General features: G+C 46.0%; 1 protein-coding gene across 16 annotated transcripts in view; it reads right to left on the bottom strand.

Annotated features, from left to right (window-relative positions):
• Positions 1 to 25,221, bottom strand: part of CELF2 (CUGBP Elav-like family member 2) — a 311,505-nt gene that overhangs the window by 23,424 nt on the left and 262,860 nt on the right. The gene's annotated exons all lie outside the window — the stretch shown is intronic.

The raw sequence follows: 25,221 nt of genomic DNA, 5'->3' as shown, positions 1-25,221 counted from the left end.
TCTCTATGAATTTGCTTAGTCTGGATATTTCATGGAGGTGGAATCACATAATTTGTGATCTTTTGTGACTGCTTCCTTCCCTTAGCAAGACGTTCTCAAGATCCCTCTGTGTAGGACGGGTCAGGATTTCATAGCAGAGTAATACTCTGCTGCATGAAAACACTCCATTTTGTGTATCCATTCATCAGTTGTGGACATTTTGATAGTTTCAACTTTTGGGCTAGTATGAACAATGATGCTATGAACATCTGTAACAGAAGCTTTTGCATAGCCATAAACTTTGATTTTCATTTGAGTACACACACACACACACACACACACACACACCCCACACCCAGGAGCAGGACAGCTGGCTAAGATGATAACTTCCTGTTTAACATTTGGAGGACCTGCTGGACTGTTCTCCAGAACAGCTGCACTCTCTGTCCCTTTTACACCATTACATAATGGCGTCTGTAAGTAGTATGTCACGTGTCTTACATTTGTATACACTTGTACAGCTTCACACTCCTCTGACTTTTTCCATGGACATCACTTTGCTTTATCCTGGTGATGGAGGTGAAAGCTGAACTAAACTCTGACCAGCGCTAAAAGCAGCACCTGGTCCTTTTCTAGCTGTGAGATCCAGGACGGCCAGGAACTTCATCCATCTCCTGGAATGTTCCTGCTCAGCGGGAGCTCATCCTTCCTCTGCCTTCAGAAACCACAAACAGCACTGCTTGAAAAGCACCTTGCTTGGGATCCCTTTGGGATGAGGCCAGATCAAATGCCTAAAAAATGAATTCCTCACCTTGTCACATTTCAGTCCATGTAGGCCATTAGCTTCTCACACCTCATAATGCATATCTCTTTTTAAAAGAAAATGATATATAATCCAGTGTCTTTAGTCCTTTTGTTATTATGAAACTTTTCAAATACACAAGAGAAAAACATGACAAACTCCCATAAACTCATAGCCACATTCTAGAATATTTGAGAAGCAATTTAATCTTTTTTTTTTAATTTTTAAAAACATTTTATTTATTTTTGAGAGAGACAGAGTACAAGGGGGGGGGGGGAGGGGCCGAGAGAGAGGGAGACATAGAATCTGAAGCAGGCTCCAGGCTCTGAGAGTCAGCACAGAGCCTGATGCGGGGCCTGAACTCGTGAACCGTGAGATCATGACCTGAGCCAAAGTCGGATGCTTAACGGACTGAGCCACCCAGGGGCCCCTTCTCAATCTCTATTTTAAAGCCAATTTCAGACCTTCTGTTGTCTCTCCCCTATATACTTCAGTATGCAACTCTAAAAACTGTGGACATTTTTTTAAAAACTCAAAACCAGTATTACACCTCACAAAAATAACAGTAATTCCTTGGTTTTATTATGTAATAACACCTTGTTTAGGATTTTTTTGTCTGTGTACATGAGTATGATTGGCATTTATTTTCCTTCCTGTGTGTCTTTAGTTTTGCTAATAAGCTTTTGCTAACCTCATCAAATGACTCAGGCAGTGTCTTTATTTTTGCATTTTCTGGGATAAACTGTAAAAGATGGCAATTATTTCTAACTTCAGTGTTTCATAGAATATGCCAGTAAAAATGATGTGGACTTGATATTTCTTCATGGGATGATTACGTTTCCTTAATAACTAAGATTGTTCAACTTTTCTTGTTCTTCTCTAATCAGTTGTATTCAGTTATAGCTTTCTAGGAACTTATGTATTTAAGTTTTCAAGTTTATATTGGCAAAAATTATTCATAACATGCTCTTAAATAAATGTTTAAAATCAGGAACATTTACAATTAAGTCCTATTTCTTTGTCTGCTTGTGCTGTCCGTTACTGAGAGAAGCATGTGAAAATCTCCCACTGTGGTAATTTCAATTTCTCCGGGTAAATATGGACATTTTTTGGAATACATCTTGAAGCTATGTCACTACTTGTGTAGATGTTTGTAAATTATTGTATCTTGTGGTGCAATCAACTTTTTGTGGCAGCTCTTATTTCTAGTTTCTTCTTAAAGTCTGTTTTGTATGATAAAAAATAAAAGCATCAGATTTTTTTGGTTATTTGCATGATGTATCTTTTACCATCGTTTTGCTTTTTTGTCTATTTCTGCTCTATCTCTTATAATCAATATGTAAACAGGTTTTAAAAACTACAGCCTAATAATCTAACAGTCTTTCAGTAGAAGTGTTTAAATTTTGTGTTGTATGTCCTGCCTATATTTTTTCCTCTTCTTTCTTGCCTTTCTTCTTAGGACCATTATTTACTTTTTTTTCCCCATTCCATTTCCCCCTCTACTACTTTGGAGGTAATGTATATTATTTCTATTCTTTTATATATTACCATAACAATTTTAACAAACATAACTTATGAAAATCAAAGGTAATCATTACCTTTATTTCTTGCCAGAACATTTGCGAGAATGTTTCTCCATCTGTGGACTTTTAAGGACAATTTCTAGAGATTTTAAGTGGTTGACTTTTACAGTTTTTACCAGTAATGGTGGTTTCACGGGGTAAAGGGTTCACAGGTATCCTCACATTACCATTCTAGAAGTATTCCCCTGGTGTCACCTAAAATTGTGTGAAAGTTCTTCAGGCTTTTATTACTGGCTTCGAATCGGAACACACATGAGGGATAGTTTTCACCCCTTACTCACTGGCACAGCAGTGTGGGAAGGGCTATTACATGGAGACTGACACTAGATTTAAGTCTCTTTTTCCATGGGAAATAGCCCAGAAAGGAGGACTTCTGTTTCTGGCAGTTTATTGGTCTAGGTGATCAGAGAGACTCGGGGGGGGCAGTAAACACCAAAAGAGTAACAAGCACTGTAAAATATCTTTTAAATTATTGCTAATCATATCAATAGTAATGTAAGACAGATTAGGACATGGTGCTGAGGTAAATTAACTGTCAACTTAGAACATCCAACAAAAATATATTTCGGAAACTAGGACAAAATAAATAATTGTCACATAAAAGCTAAGACTTTTTAACCAGGGGACCCTCACTAAATGTTCTGTTGGATAGGATTCAAACTAAAGGAGAAATGATCCCAGATGAGAGAAGGAATAATAAAGCAAAGGAAGTAGTAATTATGCAGGCAGATTTAAATAAATGCTATTTATATAAAGTTACAGTGTACTGGGATGAAACACACTGGAGCTAGAACTGCAATACATGACAATGTGAATACACCACACATGGGTTGGGAGAGAAGCTCTTCTGAATTAAACTAGTTTCTTCTTCTTTAGCCCTCCCGCCTGCCTGCCTGCCTGCCTGTCTTCCTTCCTTCCTTCCTTCCTTCCTTCCTTCCTTCCTTCCTTCCTTCCTTCCCTCCCTCCCTTTTTGAGAGTAAGTGGGGGAGGGTCAGAGAGAGAGAGAATCTCAAGCAGGCACCATGCTCAGTGCAGAGCCTGACTTGGGGGCTTGATCTCACGACTGTGAGATCATGACCTGAGCTGAAATCAAGAGTTGGCTGCTTAACTGACTGAGCTACCCAGGTGCCCTTCAGTGAAAGTATCGTAAGGTCCTTGAAAGAAGAAATTCAGGTAAATCTGCAAAATCTCAGAACGAACAGCAAGAGTCTGTGGCATTTGAGCCACAACCTGCTCCCTCCCTTTCAGCTGCTCCTCTCCCACTTCCCCAAGGTCAGTGTATGGAATGGAAGCTCAACTCCAGGTGGTTGTGGCCAAGGAGCTAAGGGCTTCTTCTCCCCACAGGTCCAAACCTAGGGCTATGGTTTCTCCCAGGGAAGGGCAGGCCACTGGCATTTTTAACCACACCCCTGGCTCTGTCTTATGGGAAGCTCTGTTCTGGGCCAGGAAGTGTGGGAGTACTGTCCTCAAAGTAGCCTCTGCTCACTGAGCAGGCACCAGAAACTGTTTGAGAGGGTCCAAATACTGTACTTAGCAGACAAAGACATCAAAACAGGTCCTATAAATATGTTCAAAGAACTAAAGGAAAACATGCTTAACGAAAGGTACGATGACAAAGTTGCATCAAGCAAAGAATACCAATAAAAAGGGAGATATTATAAAAATGAACAAAATGGAAATTCTAGACTTGAAAGGTAAATTACAGAAATGAAAAATTCACTGTGGGGGCTCAACACTAGATTTGAAAAGGCAGAATAACAAATGAGTTTGGAGAATGATGTAGATCATGCAGTCTGAAAATCAGAGAAAACACAATGAATAAAAAGGAACAGAACGTCAGAGGTGTGGCATGCCATGAAATACAAGAGTATACAGATACTGGGGGTACCACGAGCAGAGAAAAGAATAGAAAAAATAACGACACAAGGACTGAAAAGTTCCTAAACGTGACAAAAAGCATTCATCTATATATCCAAGAAAGTCAACAAACTACAGGTAGGATAATAGAAGAAGATCCACACCCAGACATGTGATAGTAAAAATACTGAAAGCCCAAGATGAAGAAAAAAAAATCTTGCAAGGAGAGAGAGGACAACATGACTCATCATGTATAAGGGGATCCCAAGAAGATTAACACCTGGCTTCTCAGCAGAAACAGTGGACCAGAAGGTGGCAGGGCACACTGCAAATGCTGAAAGGAGTAAAACACTATGAAGTAAGAATTTTATATCCAGCCAAACTATCCTCGGTAAACAAGGGAAAAATAACATTTCTAGATGAACAAAAACAGAATGTGTTGCCAGCAGTCATTGTATTACAAGAAATATGAAATCAAGTTCTACAGGCTGAAAGCAGATAACCCAAGACAATAATTCAAATCCCTACACACATACACACGCATAACACCAATAAAGGCAATTATGTGGATACTTATAAAAGACTGTATAGTTGCATTTTTCTTCTCTTAATTGATTAAAAAATCAATTGCCTAAAGCAGTATGTATATTAATTGTATCACTGAGCCTCTAATATACAGAAATATATTTGACATTTTAGGCACAAAGGAAGTGGGTAGGGGGACAAAGTTGTATTACAGTGAGGAAATTATACCAGACAGTAACCACAAGAAGAGATGAAGAGAACTGGAAATGATAAATAAGGTTATAAACAAACTCTACAGATACATGTATATGCTCTCCTTTTTCTTTCAGTTCATTTAAAATATATAAAGTAATAATTATAACTATAGGTTAAGTTTATAACATACAAAGACATAATATGTATGTAAATAGTAGAAAAAAGGGGAGGAAAGGAGAGTTATGTATAGGAGGCATGTTTCTGCATCTCATAGGCATTAGGTTAGTACATATCTGAAGTAGGTTCTGATAAGACAGGATATATGTTGTAAACCCTAGAGCAACCACTAAGAAAAGAAAATTCAAAAATATGGAGGAAAATCACTGAAGAAATTCAAACATTATACTAGAAAATATTCACTTAATGCAAAATAAAGCCACAAAGGAGAAACAAAAACAACTGAAATACACAGAAAGTGAAAAGTAAACTTATGTCACATATAAATGCATCCTGATGATATTAAATGTGAATGAAGTAAACAATCCAATCAAAAGGTAGGGATTGTTAGACTGGCTTAAAAAATTATAAAACAAAACCTAGCTGTCTGTATTGCTTATAGGAGGCACACTTTAGATTCCAAGACACAAATAGGTTGAAAGTAAAAGGATGGAAAGATATATACCATGCAAACAACAAACTATACGCTATAATGAGACAGAAGAGTTTTGCATCAGTTTCAGAGAGAAAAAGAAAAGTGGGTCAACTGCTTGCATTGAAAGGACCTTGATACACTTCTATGAACATCTGTGTCTTTGTCCGGATGAAATACAGCTCATAAGAGAACACTACTACCAGTGGGTACGTCAGAAAAGAGTGCTCATTTTATTCAGCACTCTTTTTCTTTATGCCCTCAGACTCTTCACTGAGATCTTTCAGAAGGGAAAGAAAGGGATAGAAAGGAATAGGATAAGGAGAGCAGATATTCCTCAGACGGCACAGGAAATGATGGAGATGTGGAAATGAAACAAACTGGGATAAGGTGTGGAGGGAGTCAGCCGAGTAATGGATCAGAACAGTCTCTCATTCATCTGAGAAACACAAGCTACCTTTATCAGAAAGGCCTCCAACTCCATTGCTGCACACATCACTGATGAAGCAGAGGTGCCAAAGCACTAAGGTCAATGACCTGGAGAAAGTGCCTATCAGTTAGGGACACCAGCACATTCCTAGAAAGACTTATGACACCAGTCGTCATGCTGCTGTGGAGTATTCACTGTTAGTGCTGGAGAGGAAATACATGACCGGACCTTAATACCTCAGTGTCTGCAACTTACATTTTCCAGACCTTGTTTACAGCACAGACCTCATTAGTCTCTAATTCTTTCTGCTGCTCCCTGGCTCATCACCCTGCATCTCGAGATCTCTGGTGGCAGAAGAGGATCATGCAAGTTGGGTTAGCATAGGCATCCCGGGGAAGGACAGGAGAAAGCTTGCAACATGGCCTCACAGACACCACAAAGTGAGACTACTGCTCTAAGCAACAAACCATTACAATCTCATTACCCCCGTTTACAGACAGAAAACCGGAGTCACAATGGGGCTGTCGTTGAGACTGAGTGCTCTGGACTCAACCTTTCCTCTTCTCCATAAGCTTCCATTTCAGCATTTTTAAATGGGAGAAAAAAGAACACCCAACTTAAAAGGTTGTGAAGATTGAGTAGGGTGATCTAGGTAATGAACCTGGCACAATGGTACCATCTGGGGACTTTCAGATCATAGTCCATTACTGGGTACACACCGAACTGAGGGGACAAACCTACGTAGGACATGTCTTGTAAAACAAGGAAGGAGGTAAGCTTCTCTCCAATCTCTGCCTACACAGCTTCAGTTACTGATGACTGGATGGCCATTGGTCCTGTTTCTGCTGGCTGACCCTCCTCTTCCTCACCACCAGTCACAGAGAAAAGCCTGTGTGCAGGGCCCAGGCCCCTCTCCCTCTTCAGCAGCCATGTCAGGGACTATGGGCCGTAGATGTGGCCTGCTTGCACTCACCCAGGGAAACCCAGAACGGCCACGGGCACACTTGTCTGTCACCTACTTCTAGCTGGAGCTTCACAGGGGGCAAGAGGGGGAAGGGGCCGGGCGACATCAGAACTGGCTGACCTCACACTGTGGGTGATCTTTCACACCCTCCATGTCTGTAAGATGGGCTTGAGGAAGAGGTGGGTTTAAGCCATTCTCTGCTTTGTTTGGGTAATTCTCAATTACGGTGGTGAGCAGCAAGCTGGAGGGAGTGTACCGTAGATGTAGACAGACACAGACAGACACACACACACACACACACACACACACACACACACACACACACACGAGCCATGGACGCATAAGGGGCAGGAGTGAGGTGGGGAGGTGGGAAATTCAGCAGGCCCACTTGTCACTGATAATACAAACAGTATACAAGCTAGAGGTCCTTTAGGTCTTGGTTTGCTATTTATTTAAAACCGCAGGAAGACTGGATACAGTCAAGTGGGCCTCTTAGTATGTGGTTGAGGGCTAGACCCAGTAGAAGGGTGGGGAGTGGGTGAAGGACACGAGGGACAGGGATCAAGTGTGACAGTAAGACGACTGGACTAATGGGGCGCCTGGGTGGTTCAGTCGGTTAAGCGTCCAACTCTTGATCTCAGCTTAGTTCATGATCCTAGGGTTGTGAGAACAAGCCCCTTGTTGGTCTCTGTGCTGACTGTGGTGCCTGCTTAAGATTCCCTCTCTCCCCTCCTCTGCCCCTCTCCCCTGCTTGTGTGCTCTCAAAAAAAAAAAAAAAAAAAATTACAAAAAAAATGCTGAGTGAACTAAGTAACTGACCTTGAAACGAGAAGACCCTGTGTGCCCCACAGCTTCAGACAATACTCTGAAAATTCACCCCAACTGGAGTCTCATTTGGAAAAGATGGCTCAACTGCGATCTAGCCACCTTTAAGAATCTTTTGAATTCTAGCAAATAACCGCTTTAAAGCAAAAAGCCTCAAGTTTGTCACACAGCCAATCTTAATCATGTGCTCCAACACCAAATATTCAGCAGACACACAATAGAGAAAGAGACCCCAGACACGAAAGACAGAGACAAATTCAATGCCAACAACACACATATTTTCCTATTTCTGTGTTGGCCAACTGGCAAGAGGATTCTGCCCGTCTGAAATTCCCTCTGGTCTCCACCAAGAACTGTATCCTTCACTTTCTCCATTAAACTGTTTGTGACATGCCAAAGGCACATTTTGGGAGAAGGGTGGTAAATAAACCTGCACTCTCCATCGTCCACGGCACCTCTTTTAGTAGAAGGCTGCTCCATACACGGCAAAGCCCAGAGGCACACAGGCCAGGGGAGCAAAGCTCGGCTCCCCTTGCTCACGCAGCGCAGACGTGTCTTGTCAGAGGTCCCATCTTCAGCCTGTTTTTACTACTGCTTAGAAACTACCGACGAACCCAAAGAGGTTGTGACTGGCCGGCTAACCAGGAACTAAAATGGCCATGCAATAAACACAAGTCCTGTTTTCATTACCTCATACGGCAGCACAGTTCTGTGCCTTCTTAGGAAAGAATGCGGGAAGGGAACAGGGTTAGAGACTGGGGTGTGGGGGAAAGGAAGACTGGTGGTGAGCATCACAGGGTTTCTCTGCTCTTCTGAGGTTAATTCACTGCTGGGAAGACGCCAAGCTCAACAATTCCCATATGCCTCTCCCAATCTAAGTGAGAAGACGGGTTCTTTCTCCTTGAACTGCACTAGGTCTTGGATCAATAATACACTGAGTAGAGTTTCTTGGCCCAAGTCAAAGCTTCAGGTCATGGATGGCATGCCTAGATCACTAGGTTTCCTTGCTATGCCAAGGTGAAAGGAGGAGGGAGAGAAAGAGAGAAAAGAGTGCTAGACGAGCCGGAGGAATATCCACTGTCCAGTATCTCCAGGAGAGCCGAGCGCTGGCTCACCTACCCTGGCCAGTGATTTGTTTCTCTCCCTTAATCCCCATCGACAGGGACAGACAGCACTGCCTTGCACATATGTTCCTTCATTTCAACTTGGATCCTCTGAGGCAATGCATGAACTAGGCTGAGAGTCTTCTCCACTTAGAAGATGGAAAGCAGAGGCTGAGCGGACCTGCCCAGGGCACACAGCGAGCAGTGGCACAGGACGGGGCCGGTGCCGTAGCTCTGTGGGTGAGTCCTCGGTGAGGAGGCCATCGGGATAGCTAACAGCTGTGGGAGAAGGGCTCTTTGGGAAATTTTCTCAAAGCAGCCCAAAAAACAAGCAAGCTGAATCTTACCTAAATTAAAAAAAAATGCTTCATTTGTTTTATATTTATTTGTTCCAGAGATAAATGCTTATTCTTTCTGAGCTTTCCAGAGAGAAAAGGCCCTTGGCTTCATTTCTCAGGAAAAAGTCACCCTCTCTCTGCCGTGTGGATAAGCCGGACTCCCTCCCTTCCAGCCCCCACCAGCCTTGATCCCCCTAACGGGAAGCAGGTGACGAATGTAGCTGGAGAGACTGGGAAAGATCTAACATCCATGGGGCCGCCAAATTAAAACACAGGACACCAGTGGGTGCTTGATGAAGGCCTTCCTGCTCTCCATTCTCTTTCTGTTCTAACTTCTGCATTACTGGAGAGGGCAGGTAAGTTCATTTTGGTCCCAGGACTACGTTTGCAGAGGGAGACAAGAATTACTACTACATGCTCTATGGCTCCCCCCAAAGATGCTTGTGTTCTGATTCCTGCAGCCTGTGACACAGAGCTTTATACAGAGGGTATACAGAGGGTATACAACACAGAGGGTTTATAAGCTGCTCTTCAGAGGACCTTGGGATGAGGAGACTGTCCAGGATTATCTGCCTGGGCCCAGTGTAATCTCAGGGGTCCTGTCAATGGCAGAGGGGCTCGCATGAGCCAGGGAGATGGCAGCGCGACAAGGACTTGGAAGGAGGGGCTGTCTGTCGAGGAAGCCAGCAGCCTCCGGAAGTTGGAGGAGCAGGGGAGTGGATTCTTCCCTAGGGCTTGCAGAAAGAACTGCACCCTGCTGATACCCCTGACTATGTGGGGTGTCAGCCCAGTGACTATGCTGGACTTCCGGCCTACAGAGTCGGAAGATAATACACGTGTGTTGTTTCAAGCTACTACGTGTGTGGTAATTTGTCACAGCGGCAATGGAAAACGAATACATTTTCCAACTCAGCTTCACCAGGAATACAGCTTAATCATGGCGGTCGCTAGCATTTACCCGGGGGCCGGCCTTTGTTCTAAGTACTTTCTGTGCATCAGCTCTTTTGTTTACAGTTAGCCTATGCGGCTAAGTAACTGGGGGAAGGTCCCACATGGCTGTAGGTTGTAGAGCCAGGACTTCACCTAGCTCTGGCTCCAGAATGTTAACACTATGCGCGTATAAACTTAAATTCCTGTTTTGCATCTTGTGTCTATCTTGGCTGCTGTTGAGATCTACAGAAGCAATGAACTTGCGATTACTCATATTCACCCTTAATTTTCAGGCCCTGTCCCTTCCACCTGTAAGACCTTGGGCAATCCCTCAATTTAGCTGAGGCTCCGAATGATGCTTAAAATGGGAATAATGTGACCCACCCTGAGAACTGACATGATAATCAAACACATGAGGTGGCAATGATGCCTGACACACAGTAGGTGACTGATAAACATTGCTGACGATGTCTATCCGAAGGATGAGAATCTGGTCATCCTGTCCTCAGATTCATGCAGATTCAGTATTTCCCGGTAGGAGAGATGGAAGGAAGTACACAGATGACCGACAATCCCACGGCCTGTACCACTGGTCTGGCCGTCAGGAATCTCGGTCTATGTGTATCGTTCTGAGAGCCAGGAAGAGGGTGACCAGGCCTGCCAGTCACGCCGGTGAGAGAAACCGTTGATGAAGAGGTCAAATTTAGCCCAGAGAGGAGACAACCAAGGGAAGGGCCAGGGTTAGGTGCTGTCGTCAGAAAGACACTCTGTAGCTCAGGAGACCAAAGTGATGGGTCAATGGGTCAAAGCCGTAAGGGGGCGGGCACAGTATGAAGGGCCGGTTGTGGACTGGAAGTGCCCTCAGAAGCACGTCCTCCCTGTCCGTGGAACTATGAAAGCAAAGGCCGTCAGGTGGTCACGTTTCAGGGGGTTTCTGCAGACCCTGACATATGCCTGATGGCTTTGGAGGTCCAACACTCCAACTCCTGAAAAGTTCTTACTGTCTCTACGAGTACCAAACGCAGGCTGGCTGCCTCTCCTGGCAGGGAAAACCAGGACTCAGAGAAGGCAGAATTCTACTGGTTTAAAGGCAGCACTTTGTGAAGGTTCCAATTTTCACTGCTCACGGTGTAACTGAAGAATGTGAGAACCCAGGGTCTATTTAGAGACCGCAGGGATCTACACCGACAGGAGCCCAGCCAAGCTGCAGACACCAACAGCTTCTACCTTCTTTGCTAGAAGAGCCGCCCCACCCAGCACAGCCATCTTGAATCCTAAATGACCCAGTCACAGAGGAAAGGATGTAAGGAGAGACAAGCCAGACTTTGGGGGTGAAAACTCGCTGACCTGCTCTGCAGGCCACGTGGTGAGGGCTCTTCTGTCTGCTGGAGGCAGGGACCACATTACCCTGTGAGGGTGTGGTATCCGTACACACATTAGATGGAGCAAAGTCGCTTTTTAAAAATTAGAGTCTAGGCCCTCGGGCATCTCATTCGCCTGGAGGTTACCTCGGACCCTCTGAACCAACATCCGTGGCTGCAGGGCCCAGGACTTGCCCTCCTGGCGTGCCTCTCGCTCAGTGAAGTGTGGGAACCACCGGGCTGAGAGGCCTCCAAGCACAGTGGCACCTCACCCTGTCCGGCTGTGTGTGGGGAGTCTGGGGCCTAAGAAGGTAAAGGTTATAGGGGAGGGGAAGGGAGGTGAGGTTTGGTTTGAGATAAAAAGGGGAACAGATGCCGGGGGTGGGGGGTGGGCAGGAAACCAGGAGTAAAATGTTTCCTGAGTTATGGTTCTATCTTCCCGAGGAAAAAAAAATCCCCCCAGCAGATAAGCTTATTAATGAGAAGTTCTGCCTCATTTCCTAGAACCTACAGGAGTAACTAAGACGTAACAGGCACCAAATATTTGCTGAGCGGATGAATAAATGAAAATAATACTGAAGGCTGAGGCAGGTACATTGAACGCCGTATCTAGTTTCTCTTAGGATGAGGCCAATCGAAGGCCTTCAGGAGCCGGGTCAAGGGGATCCCATTGCACCTTATGAGGGCCCCTGAGGACACAGCCGAGCTGCTAAAAAAAAAGACTCTCCTCAGACTGTCCCTTTCTGCTCACAGGCCACGAAGAGTGTGGCTATTTTAAAAAATAGAATGGACGGGGGCGCCTGGATGGCTCAGTCCATTAGGTGTCTAACTTTGGCTCAGGTCATGATCTCACGGTTTGCAGGTTCAAGCCTCACTTCGGGCTCTGTGCTGACTTTTCAGAGCCTGGAGCCTGCTTCAGATTCTCTCTCTCTCTCTCTCTCTCTCTCTCTCTCTCCCCTTCCCCCACTTGTGCTCTTTCTCAAAAATAAATAAAAGCTGAAAAAAAAATAACAGAATGGACAAAGCCACTTGCTGCCTTGTCACCAAGACAAGAGACACCCTTTGGTCCTGGGACAGAACTCTTACACAGAGGGTAGCAGACGCCCACGCTCACTGTCCCAGCTGGCACTCCCGTGGGGAGTGGCGCCTCTGTGGCGGGGGGCAGGCACAGCCCGGCTCCAATACCGGCCTCGATACCCACCTTCGCCCGCCGCGGGATCAGAGACACACGGGTAAACGGCAGCTCCTTCCCCTTCCGCACGGAAGGCGGGACAAAGATCCAGAGGCGCGGTCTGGGTGAAGTGACTGCTCAGGGGAACGCTGCCACCTCTCCGTCCTTCCACAGATTCCAGGCCCAGCAAGGGAAGCAGACAGACGGCCGGCCATCGGGGGGCCTAGGAGTCTCTCATGCGCCTCACTCCCCGCCGGCAACGTTCTCCCTCCCCAAAGGCCGCCCGGCCTCCTGGTCTTTGCAGGGGCAGGAGGAACGACCCACCGTGCTCTCTAGGAACCAAAGGCACCCGCTTCCTCGCGTTAAGCACCCCCTCCTCCCCTGGACAGCACGAGGTTTGTCCCCGAGCTACAACAAACCACCACCGAAGACGGGGAGACTGCCTGCGGTGCGCTCACTGAACATCTGCTCGGAGCCATCGGGCGGTGAAAGCACAGTGGCTTTGCGGCTTAGGAAACAGCAAACCGTCTACACTGCACGAACCTACTGAGGATGCCACCCTGCCTCAAAGGAGCTCGGCCGCGGTCTCTGGCTGGCGCAGGGAAGACTGTGAGGAGGCAGAATTAGGCAATGACACAAGCGCTAGCCTTATTAGCTAATCACAACCCCAGGGCATTAGTGACACAGGGAGTGACTCTTCTCCCAGGGGACCAATTATTCCACAGTTACGTCTCCTCCCTTAACTTTCAAGATGTGGGGGTGGGGAGGAATGACAGGGTAGGGGGAGGCTGCCGCTATCAGAAAATGGTGTTAAAAGGGTCTGAGGTGGTCCGATGTCACTACCTGATAGTCTGTGATGGCCATATCCTCCGTCCCATTTTCTTCTCCCAGCACATCGCTTCACCTCAGAAGGACAGTCGACGATGTGGCTTCGGGCGACACCGGGCCAGACAGGCCACCCTGGTTCTCCTGGTTCTCCGGAAGATGCGCAGGAAGAACTCTCAGTCTAGAGGGCTGGGTGAAGCAAGCCCCTCATCTGGACCCTGACTGGCTTTTGAGGCATTATTCTAGGAAAGTACATGCTGGAAGGTGAGAAAGTGGTGCAGAAATGGAAGCAGAAATGGTTTCCTTCATTTTAATTCTTTTTTGCAAATGCTTGTTGGGAGTCCTCGCTAGTTGACGTTTCTTCACTTTATTTTGAGAGGCACACATAGAAAAAAAAATGTGTGTGCCAGCATGGGGAGGGGCAGAGAGAGGGAGAGAGAGAATCTCAAGCAGACTCCACACTGTCAGTGCAGAGCCCGATGTGGGGCTCGATCCCACAAACCGTGAGACTGTGACCTGAGCCAAAATCAAGAGCTGGATGCTTAACCGACGAAGCTACCCAGGTGCCCCTCATTAGTTGACATTTCTAAGGAAGAAACTGGCTTCATTAGTTGTCAGCAAACTTGGGTACCTCCTTGCCTTGCCTTGTTTGTAGTGTCCTCCCTGGTCCCAAGAAGACAGACACTGAAGAACGAAGGTGTAATTTGGGGCTGCGAGTTTGAAAAAGTCCGTTCATGTAAACTCAGTAAATACGGATCTAATAAGAATGGAGCAGAGAGAAAACAACCTGTCTTCCCTTCCGACGATATTCTGCTAACGATTTACGAAAATACAAGTACTTGGATGGCTCCAGATGTTTGTTTTTACAGATGGTCATCAACACAGATTGAAAAAAACAAGTGTGGATTTCCTCACAAGAGTGAGAACATGTAAGTGGAAAAATCCAGAAACACAATTCCAGTTCTCCCAGAGTTCCTGCTTTTGCATGTTTCGCGGTGTGGCAGGATCGTCGGCACACCTGCTGCTGATCGCCTGTGTTTCCTCAGCAAATCATTAACTAACCCTGCGGGCTTCCGTGTGGATCATGCGTGAGGCACCTGGACAGATTATCCTGAAGACTCCTTGTAACAGTAAAACTTGATGATCTGACCAGGCTCTGCACCCTGGGGAGAGGTCACCTCCGTGGTAACCAGCTGTGTGTCGTTGGCAGGTCGCCGAAAACCTGGCTGAGTCTGGTCTTCGGATCTCCTGGAAAGGGGGCAGTTTGCCCAGAGGGACCGAACGCTCATTTCTAGTGTTTTCCTTTGGATAAGATGGCACGGTTGCCGAGGGTCAAGTGCTCAGCCAGCAGGGTTCTAGACGAAGAGCTGTGGGCCGTAGGCACGGTCTGAGCGTGCGCCTTGGCACGGCGGCTGCCTCTGCGAATGGCCCACCACGAGCACAGACTCAGTCATAACCCCCAGCTCTCCAAGGGCCTCAGTGCGTGACCCTCCATGGTGGCCGCTACCCAGAAGTCCTGCCCCGTCACGGTTAGCTGGCACTCTTGAATCCAACAGTGCCACGTCGTCTTTGGTAAGAAGGGTGTGGTGGTTCCATAACCTGGAGTCACACTCGAAGTACGTGGGAAAGTCACTGACAATTTGTTCAGCTGAGCCCCAAAGCAGAAAGAAGGAAGGAGTGGGTCTACTTCTGCATTTATATGCTGGTATTTTTTAGCAAGGGTGGGGGAGATACTCATTTCCAAAGGTAAAAGGTTCAGAGAAAAATATCACTGATCTTATTCTAGTTTTAACCTAGTTTCCTGTTGTCAACAGGGGAATTTAGTATCATTCCAAAATAATGAAATCATCTTTCTCATAAGATAATTTAACGTTGTCTTCAAATAAAAGCAACAGCGTGCTTTCTATGTATGTATTAACCTCAATATTTCAGTAAAGTGAACAACTCCATTTCCCAACTGAAAATTAGATAAAGATTAAATTAAATGACTTGCTCCAAATCAGTCTTCTAATTCTTGGTCAAGATGTCCACATATTCTAGAAAGGAAACGAAACTGTAACTCCTCTAGTACATTCTTCAGTGTACCTCCTTTTTAAACTTCTGCCCCGAGTATGGACTTTTCTGTTTGTAGCGCTAGATATTTAAATCCTTAGCCTACACGTGATGTAAATACCTCTGTGTCTTAAATTCCTTGCGTCCTCCCCAGTCTTGGCCTCTGTGTGCTCGCGTCTCAGAGGCGAAGAAGGCGTTCCCTCTTTCAAGACTATACAGCCCGTTGCCAGCATTTATTATGGGTTTATGCCCCGTCAGGCACATGGTCACACACATACCATGCTGTGGGACAGCAGGGCAGGGCGCGCCGTCCAGGAGCTCGGTGGCAGGGTCCCCCTCCCAGCTCGTCACAGACCCTCACGCGCTGCTCCAGTGCCACAGACAGGCATAAAGGAGGGTTTGGTTCCCTTCCTCTGACCGCCTTCCCACTCAGTCCATCAATCTCATCTCTCATTGGCCTCTTCCTGTTCTCTCTCCTTCTGGCTCCTTCTCTTTAGCTTAGAAGTACTTTTAAGTTTCCCCATCTTCATCTCTCTCCTGACCTTGCTATTTTTGTAGACTTTTTAAAAAAAAACACTCAATTTCATGAAAATGTCATTTATAAAGATACAATTCTCGCCTCCAGTCCCACATTCCTCCTCTCTCATTGCCTCTACAACTGTGACATTTACTCCGCCAGTGACCTGGCCATGCAGGGGGTGGGAGGTGGGGCTGCCTAATTGCTAAATTCAAATGCCCCTTCTCTGCTCTCCCTTGTCACCTTCCCGCGTGGTTCCTGGGTACCACGCTACCACCACGTGGTTCCTCCTGTCTGCCCCACAAATACAGCCATCAGCCAGAGCATTGCGCCTGGTCTCCTTCTCTGCTCTGTTTGGTGGTTCTAACTTAAAGGTATCACCCACCCCAAGCTGACATCAGTCCACCTCACTTCTGCCGCCAGTTTGCAACCCACTCTTCTAGTTCCGCGACAAACTCCACGGTCAGATGGCCAACCGTGTGCACGGTGGATATATGTACACAAAAGGCCTGTTCACATGTGCAGCACAAAATCCAATCTTCGTCTACTACAAACTTTCCCTTCTCCTGCCTCCCCTCTACACCAATGAAAACACTGGGCCACCTGTCCCCCAGAGGAAATGTGCTTCTGTCACCTTCAACTCCTTCCTTCTATCCTCACATCCAGTCAGCGCTCAAGTCCCATGGTGGACTCTCTTGTTCTCAAAGTCCTCAGATGTTCTTCACTGCCTGCACGAGGAAGTTCTGGCTCCCTAACCACACCTTTCAGGACCCTCTCTGGTCATTATTTTCCATACATCTCATGGCTGTGAAAAGGAGATGAATTTCCATTTGCTCACCAAATCCTTTTTATTTTTTGCACACTTGACACATTTGTTAGATCTCCCATTCCATTTCTACGTCTCAAAACCCTACCTAGTCTTAAAATTTGGGCTTAAATGTCAGCTGTTCTATTCAAAATTTCCCCCGTTTCCTCAAGACACAATCTCTCTGACTTTCCGCCCTTCAACTAGGTTGACCGGGTTGGTGCATTCTGCTTGTTTCTTGAATGTGGCCACTGCATCTGGTTTAAGCAGTTCGTGGGATTAAACCACACGTGAACTCAGTGCTCATACTTTGTGGCTTTCAGGTCTTAAAACATGGACCTTTGGTCATAAACCTCTGGGAAGCTGTGTCTAGCAACATTTGTTAGCAAAAGTTGGTTGCTTTTCCTCTTTACTATATCATTATGTGATTACTATGGGCTTTCCCCCAGTGCTAGCAGTGATAACATGGCTCTATCAGACAGCAACATCGATGATTCAGTGGGAACGGAAGTACACTGAGTGTGTTGTACAGAAAACACACCTGTGAGCTCATACGTGCGCCACAACGGGATCCGATGTGGGTCTGACACAACGTAGACCGTATAGAGCACCGTTTACAACGAATCACTAACGCTTGGCACAGCTCCAACTCCAGGGCCGCTAAAAGCAAACGTGCAAAGAATGACAGCCGGTATCTAAACGTATTAAGAAGCGTACCCAAAGCAAGGCAAGAACAAAGCACTGAGTGGTGAGTGACAGCCCCCAGGACAGCAGGACAAACCGTACTCGGGGCACAGGTAGAACTGGCCACACAGACCTGAGTGCGGGCTCCGAGGAGAAGAGAGGTGATCCAAAAATAGCTCTAGCCCCTCAGCCCGGCAGCTTTACGAAGCTTTAGATGAGCTCAGGACCGTTCAGAGACTGTGGCTCTGCTCCACGTCAAGAGCACCTCATCTGCGTGGGCTGCCCATATACTATGCAGAGTCGTTCTGATGCCAGGAGTGGAGAACCCTCTGGCAGCTCAGCACACTGGATGACTTAGGGAATGAGCCGCGGTTTGGACTATGTAGCCCAAAAGACATCCATTTTCCTGATGCCAAGTAAAACTTAAGGTGAATTCTGCATCGAAACACCCAGCACGTGCAGGGGCCAGTGAGACTCCTCTGGGAGGTATTTGCATGTCTTTGGTTTGTAAACCCTATGAGTAGGATGATCAATGCCAAACAAATAAAGAACCACTTACCAAAAAGACAGACCACGGCCAATTACCAGCCCCCCCCTCCCCAAATATGTTCTGCATGCCTAAGAACTTTGGAAGTAATTTGGTTTTCATGAAATGCTTTTTTTTTTTTTTTATTTCTTGAGAGAGCCTGCGTGTGAGTGGGAGGGGGGCAGCGAGAGAGAGAGAGAGAGAGAGAGAGAGAGAGAATGAATCTTAAGCAGGCTCCATGCTCAGAGAGGAGCCCAATGATCCCACAACCGTGAGATCATGACCTGAGCCAAAATCGAAAGTCAGACACTTAGCTGACGGAGTCACCCAGGCGCCCCTTCACGAAATGCTTCTGTTGAGAAGCCACTCACAGAAGTGTGTGCATTCTTCTTGTTTTGACTTTCATCATTAGACTTTCATCATCAAATTTACTAACTAGTGCATACTATTCTTAGAGTTTTGCTTCATTCAATGTGCAGAGAAACAGCAAGGCTTACAGAAAGGGAAGAAAGTAGAGAAAGAAGATTCCCCCCCCCCCCCCCCCGCCCCATTTCCACTTTGGTCTTTCACAAAATTTTAACATAACATAAGCCAAAAAGTTGGTTACGAAATGGTTATTTTAAAGGGTGTAGAAATTATAGCTTATATTTCAATGCTCACCAAGTCATTTGATGATAGCAGAAATTTAGTAAAATACATTTTTTAAAGAGCTAATGCTAGAAATATCAACTACATGAGGGCATGGATTTTTCTCTACTTTGTCCACTGATGTGTTTCAAATGCCTAGAATAGTCCCAGGTACATGGAAGATGCTCAGGAAACATCTGTCGAATGAAAAAATATATCCAGAAATTACAGTCACTATGGTGATATTTTATTTACAGGGCTTTTACATCATGTTCAACTCCATTAACATCAATGAAAATAAAGTGAGCCCTGTAAGTCAGCAGCAAGTCAACACACGGAAACCTTCTAGAAAGATAAAATGTTGAAACTCGCAGGAAATGAGCAAAGAATGGCATTGTCAGTTCTCTTTCTGTAGCAATAGGGTGTAAACCTGTCTGATTCAACCCCACAAATAAACAGGTAATTTTAACAGCCTTCTCGACGAAAACACTTAAAAGTATAGCTAATGATGGGGAACACTGACGGTTTTGAGAACTTTCTTTGGTAATAAGCAGTGAAAAAAGATGAATGGAGGAAAATAGGAAGGTCAGAGACGCAGTCAATGTTGAACAGAGTGTAAGTAAAAACACCCTCGACAGTTGGCTGGGTTCTTGCTGTATCTAACCAACGCCGGCGCACTGGGGGCACGTGGCCTTGGTGAGGCACGCGTGATTCACGGGAGTTGTCTGAGGATGATCTTTCAAAAGCCCACACTAGAGTAGATGGCGCTTCTGAAAAATGAATGCCCGTATTTGATAGGAGACTCTCACGTCTATATCGTGACAGGAGAACATTTTGAAAGCCAATCTTTGTAATGACTGCAATAAAAACCACTTTATGTGATTCTGTACTAACATAATTAGTATGATTCATTTTTCAGGAAGCTGTCAGACCTGCGTATTCACCTGTAGGGTGTGGCTATTCTGGGATTACTGAGGAACCGGATCATGGTCCGAGGTGGTGAGTGGACCCTGTCATATGTCAGCAGGGCAGAGCCAGGTTCCTTCTTAGAGATGTATGCACTGCACTGGGCTGAACAGATGGCTTTGAGACCCCGTCTTAGAGCACTTGGCTATTGGCTGCTTGGCTACTCCGCTGAACTGAAAACCATTTGAGGGCCTGTGATGTACTTTCCAAAAGCAAGGGGGATTATGGGTAAATAAACTCTTCCTACTCTGAAAGAACTTGCCCTCGAGACAGGGAGAAACAGGGCATGTGTCTCAACAACTATCCCGCAGAGAAAATAGGTGAAGCGTTCTAAGAAAAGGATGAAGAATATACTTGGGTAGCCCAGAAGGGTAGGCGGCATTTCTAGAAGCCTCTTGGCTGCTGCACTTTTCTCTCCGTCTCCACTGGCAAAGTGCATCTAAGGGAGCTCCTTATAAAGGAGTCTGCCTTTAACCCAGGTGTAGAGCTAGTTAAGTATTTATGCTAGAAATGTAATGTGGAGGCTCTTAATTCTTTCTAGGGGGCTTTATGGTGGAGGGGGTATTTGCCCTGGTTCTTAGAAGTACTAGAGAATTTAAAGCAATTTGCATCAATTATTATCAAATGTTTTTTTTTTTTTTTTTTTACTGCAGTTTAACTTATGTAGCATAAACTCTATTTTTTATGATGTGCGTTAAGAACACTGAATTTATACCTATACGTTAATCTCCCTAAGCACCAACACTGCAATAAATTAGCGGCAGAAGATTTTCACAGGAGGAAACAGGAGAAGGCACTTCAGGCAGAGAAGCCAGCAGAAATAAAGGCCGACAGCGTGTCTGGGGAGGATGAAGACCTGCCTGATCCAGCTGCAGGGGGGCGGTGAGGGGGGGGTCGTGCTGGCAGGGAAGCGTGGAGGCAGACCAGGGAGCGCCTCGAATGCCACGCCAATGCCTCCATCTGCCTTCCTCTCGACCGTGCGTGAACCACGCGGAAAGTGTCCCGACGGAGCTGTTTTGTGTCGCCGATGGCGTGCAAAATGGACGGAGGGCGAGCGTGAAGCTGAAGGCCGTTCTGACGGCAGGAAGCGGGCAAAATCGCGGCTTCACCCGGGGTAGCGGGACCATACGATGCTCCCGAGAAGGCACCAGAACGGCCTGGATGCGCGGCTGATGAGACGCACGACGAACCCAGAGGCTGGTTCAAGGCGGCTGGCCGAGGAGAGGGGAGTGGGATGAGGGAGGGCAGGGGGAGGTCTGGACGCGTGGATGACACGGACGGGCAGACCCCCGGGGTCGTGGGGTCAGGGTGGCAGCCTCGGCAGACGGCCTCTCCTGGCCCCATCGCCTTAATTCCACCTGTGCTCCTGTCCCCTGTGCGTGACGGCTTGGCGGGCGGAGGGGTGGGGCCCAAACCACCAACGTGGGCTAAATCGGCCTGTGAATCGCACCTCCTCACCTGACACGGGTCCCCCAGGGACACGCGCAGGTACACACACGGGGACAGACACCTCTCGTCACCCCGAAAGCCCCTGGAGTGACCCCGAGGATAACTCCTCATCTCCCACTCGGCTTTTCTCCACTGCTGCCCCGGTGACAGGGGTGTGTGACACTGAAGGTCACCATTCACGGGTCCTTCCCACGTGATGACCCCCGGAAGGGAGGCTCACACGGAAAGACTTCCAGGCTCCGTGAACCTCAAACAGTCCACAAGGAGGTGCCACCGTGTCCTGGGGACTTTGTGTCTGTCACAGCCTTCAAGGAGGCGGGTAACGTCTGGAAGACGTGGGGGATAAAATATTGCTAGAATTTAAGGGGAAAACTATTTGAAAAGCCAACGGTGGAAACGGGGGAAAAAAAATCCTCCTTAGCATTTTAAACTGCCTTATCCTATCAAGAGAAATTATCTATTATCCTGAAGTGTGCACCTGATTGAGTGCACTTACAGAAGCATTTGGAGAATGCGAAAACCTCTTAAAAAAAAAGAAAACAGAAGAAGGTCAGAGGAATAATGTGGCACACCAACGCAGTATTATGTTTTAGACAGAAAGTGCCAAAGACACGTGCCTGTGTGGTAATTATAATGCTGTCTCCCAAGTTCTCAGAATTGCCAGCCCAAACCAACAAATCCACGAGTTGGGGAGAAGACAAATATTATCATCTCTCTTTAAGACCTTGCCGCACACCCTGGAGATAATGTCTTCTTTATACCAACACAGAGACACATTCCTCAAAAACAAGTTCAAAATTTGGAGAAGAAACGACCCAGGAATTAATTAATGAAAGAGGAGAATGAAGTAAACAAAGGAAAAATTATCATATCAAAATAAAAGACAAGAAACACGATTAAATTAGGCTTCAAAAGACCCCATGAGAAACCCATGAAAGGCATAATATGCATTTACCTGGTTTTTATTCTTTCATGATTTAATTTCTAATTTTATTCACTACCATCTGATAATTGCATGAAACACTTATTCTAACCATGGGCAATTTAAACTATTTTAATTTTTATTTCAAGGCCATGAGACAAAGGGAACCTATTTATTGCCTAAGGGGATTTTTTTAACAAAAATTAAAGCTTAATCTTTCATGTTTTAAAGCACAGACTGTTTAAAATCATTTATAATAATGCTGTAGGGAGACCGTGCCTGGGTATGCAAAATTAAAATGATAAATTTACAATTATTAAAAAAATTAATAGTTTGGGGGATTGAATTGTCCCTTTCCCTTCGAGATGGATTGGTCGGAAGTGTAGGGGGCATCTTTAAAAACAGGGTAAAACCAGGGTCTGTGTGGGAGCTGAGTGATGGGGCATCAGTGCGTTTCACAGTTGGACTGGTCTTGCTAGAGGTACAACGATGGTAAGTCCTATTTTTTATTATTTAAAAGATAAATAATGGCATCGGCCTTGGGAACTACCGTGTACCCCTTTTATTTCACAGGAAATTGCTTTGATGGAGTGGAGGGTCGTGAATTCTACCAACCACATTTTCTGTGACTTTGAAAAAGTCCCTGATGGAAATTAGACAAATAATTTACTTCCACTTAAATGTCAGATTTTTTTTTAGTTACGCTTAAGAAAAATAATTGAAATGTAGATTTAAATCATTTCGGCTGCTACACTTCAGGATTCTAATGAAATACTTTCAGCTATTATGCAAAGCATTGCTCAACAGAGAGGAGAAAAACCACGTTCGGTGGTCTGGCACCTCAGCAGAATTAATGGAAGGGCGGAATGTTTCTTTGAGAGCAAAGGTAAGGACACTCCGCTTTGGAGAGAAGAAGGAAAGCAGATCTCAGGACACAATTTCCCTTTCACTAAGAGCTCAGGAAAAACCTGAAAGTGGTCAAATATGTTTAAAATTTCTTAAGTATGTAGGCCATCTTCCTCGGCTGTCTGAGTAACCCCCCATTTGAAACAGGTTACATTATTTGAGCTTCCGACCCTACTGCTGGACTGCATGTGGATCCGGGGACACGGCCATCCCCCACCCCTCCCCGCCCAGCAGGTGCCATCTCCCTCCTACCTTCACACTTGCTCCTGCCTCACCCGAATGCCCTTGCCCTGGATACCCCCATGGCCTCCCCCCAACGCCCTTCACTCTCCACCGTACTCTGGTGCGTCCTTACAACACCGCCTGGCATCTATGGGGCACGCGCACTCGCTCGCTATCAGACACCCTGACCAAGTGGAGGACGCGAGGGCAGGGGCAGGTCTGTGCCGCGCCCGGGGCTGGTGCCTGACACTGGACAGCCACTCGGACAGCTGTCAGGTATCAACTCCGTTGTCTACACCGACCAACTTACATCCCACTTGCACTTGACTTCGTAAACTAACCAGTCTTCTTTTTGTTCAAATATTAATTCTGATTCCCTGCGGCCAAGGCACATTCCAGCCCAAATATCACAACGGGAGAACATAGTTCAACAAAGTCAAATGACCCCTCACAAGCAAATAATAGGCCACATACCCTTAACCAAAATGTCCACTTATGATAATGGTCTGTTCATCTCTGGAAAGGCAGGACAATTTTAACGTCATTACAATACTGAATATATCAAAGTTAAAGCCCTGAAAGGCCGGTGGTCCAAGCTGCGGGCTTTGTGGCTCCTTGCCATTTAAGGAAAAGTTTTCTTGTTTTTCCTCCAGTTTACTACCAATGATTTGGTTAGTTTCTGCTGGTCACTCTTGATAAAAGGAAGACACGATGAAGGCCAAGGTTGGGAAAACTATAATAATATACTTTTGCTAAATAAAGGTAAAGTGTGTTTTAAAAAACACAGCTATCTTTATTTTTATATAAGCAAATAAAGGAGCATACAGGTTGTAAATGACTTAGTTTTTTTCTCTCCAAATAAGTTATAGTTAAAAACACGAGCTTCTAACTAAAGACACAATAAAATGTGTGTATGACAAATACTTTGCGCTGTTTTAACGTAGTCATTTCATTGTCCTCGTGGACAGAAAAACATTCTTATTTATGAAAATACTTAAAAAAATTTTTTTCATACTTGTTTTTGAGAGAGAGCGTGCGCGCACGAGTGGGGGAGGGGCAGAGAGAGGGAAACACAGAATCGAAGCAGGCTCCAGGCTCCGAGCTGTCAGTACAGAGCCCGACGCGGGGCTCGAACTCACGAACTGCAAGATTACGACCTGAGCCGAAGTCGGAGGCTCAACCGACCAAGTCACCCAGGCATCCCAAGAAATTACTTTTCAATCTGATTTATAAAACAGGTAAATTGGTGAGGTCAAATTTTTAATTTGCTTTTAAGAAAAATCACTATTATTTTTACAGGGGGAGTTTCTGTCAAAACATCTATTGCTTAACAAGGGTCACTTAAGGATTTGTATAAGTGACAGGTTTACGTATTGCATTAGATTTATAACTTAGTTTGTTGGGGAAAAAAGGGCCTCAGGTTGATTTTTCGGAAATGCCATCTATTGCCCCAAATGAGGCCCCCATGGGATAACGGACACGTTTGAAGGCATTCTAGAAAACGGAGTCCACGCACCCCTGTGCTGCTAGGAGAGCACCGTGCCTGAGGATGCCCCCCCCACCCCCAACCCCCAGCCTCGCCTAAGTGTCTCTGAGGTTCCCTGCAGACGGTCCTCATGGGGAGACAGATTAGACACCCAGCGTTTCAGCAACGAACCACGGGCCGCGGCTTCTGGCTGTCGCACGGGCTCACCGCTTCCTGCCCCCAAAAGCCTTAAGAAAGCCGTGTTTTCATCTTGTGTCTTCCCGAAAGAGAGCCCCGCACGAGCACACGCAAGCTCGGTCACCAAGCAGCTCATCTTTGGGGCACAGGCGGCAGAGGGTATGGGATCTGCAGAGGCGGGGGTGGGGAAGGGAGCTCATCCAGCAAGGTCTCGAAAATTCAGAGGGGAAGAAAAGCCAGCAAAACATTTTTTTAAGACACAAATGCTGGTATCTAAGCAACCGCGTTATGTCTGGCTCGTATGAAAAGGAAAACGGCATCTGCTTTTGAATAAGGCGACAACAT

This window comes from Panthera leo, chromosome B4 (genome assembly GCF_018350215.1).
Source record: "Panthera leo isolate Ple1 chromosome B4, P.leo_Ple1_pat1.1, whole genome shotgun sequence".
Classification (NCBI taxonomy): Eukaryota; Metazoa; Chordata; class Mammalia; order Carnivora; family Felidae; genus Panthera; species Panthera leo.
Note: the sequence above shows the minus strand (reverse complement) of the source record. Positions and strands in the feature narration are given on the sequence as shown.